Source organism: Nanorana parkeri, unplaced genomic scaffold (assembly GCF_000935625.1).
Source record: "Nanorana parkeri isolate BGI_ZX_2015 unplaced genomic scaffold, ASM93562v1 scaffold433, whole genome shotgun sequence".
Lineage (NCBI taxonomy): Eukaryota > Metazoa > Chordata > Amphibia > Anura > Dicroglossidae > Nanorana > Nanorana parkeri.
Window position 1 is genome coordinate 265,192 of NW_017306701.1, and position 999 is coordinate 266,190.

General features: G+C 40.1%; 1 protein-coding gene across 1 annotated transcript in view; it reads right to left on the reverse strand.

Moving 5' to 3' along the window:
* The window catches only part of CHCHD7 (coiled-coil-helix-coiled-coil-helix domain containing 7), a 12,556-nt gene that overhangs the window by 1,131 nt on the left and 10,426 nt on the right, over positions 1-999 (reverse strand). The window lies entirely within an intron of this gene.

Genomic DNA, 999 nt, shown 5'->3' on the forward strand with positions numbered 1-999 from the left:
GGGTAAGAATAAATGTTTTATAACATAACGTAGGGAAACTTTTCTTTTTTTTTTACATTTATGGTACTTTTTCATTATATAGTTAAAAAAATAAATAAAATAACCCCCCGTGGGGTCACAAAAGAAAGCTCTATCTGTCCCCAAATGTGATGAGGTTACAAACATATGATCATTGAATATACTTTAATGCTACCAACCATTTAGAACATTCAAATTGAGAAGGTACATTGCTTCCAGCTGATCTGCTCTTCTATTTAAAGATTTTTTTATATTGCTTGAGAGAGATACTTAAGGTCAGCAATGACTACACTGAAATTCTATACTTAGTCATAACAATCAGGAGTTAAACATATTGAAAGTAGTCACAACAATGGAGGTCCTAGGAATCAACCTGACGCTAAGCTGCAGGGAAGGTTTTGGGATCATGTGTAGGAATCGCCACACCATGCAACACAATTCGAAATGACTTTCTGCTGCACTTCCCTGGTAATCTTTAGGTGAAGAAGTCAAACCTGCTTATACCTTCCCCCACATACATGTACATCTGAACTTTAGAGTTAAACAGGCAGTGTGAGTAACCACAGTCTTTTACCTGCATACCTGAGCAGAAGTTACTTCTTTTCAAGATATGGAGAAGAAGAATATTGCTTCTGCTGACAACTTAACCTCACTATACATAAGCAGGTATGTCAGTCCTCAAAAGTGTTCCCTGAGCACCACTTTAACTGGGAATGTCTATTCTAGCTTATGTTTAAAAGGAGAACTATGGGGTATGCTTGTTTGTGTCCTCCCGTTACCCTAAGGAGAACTATGGGGAAAAGCCTAAACCCCATAGTCACCCTAGGCTCAGTATACCGCGAGCTGTAGCTGAAGCCCCACTGCAGGACATTGCGATCTACCAGTGATCGCCACGCAATCAACTGGTAGATCGCGATCGACCTAATGGGCACCCCTGGTCTATAGGATGTGCACAGCGCAAGGTTTCTATAGTCAGTTTCC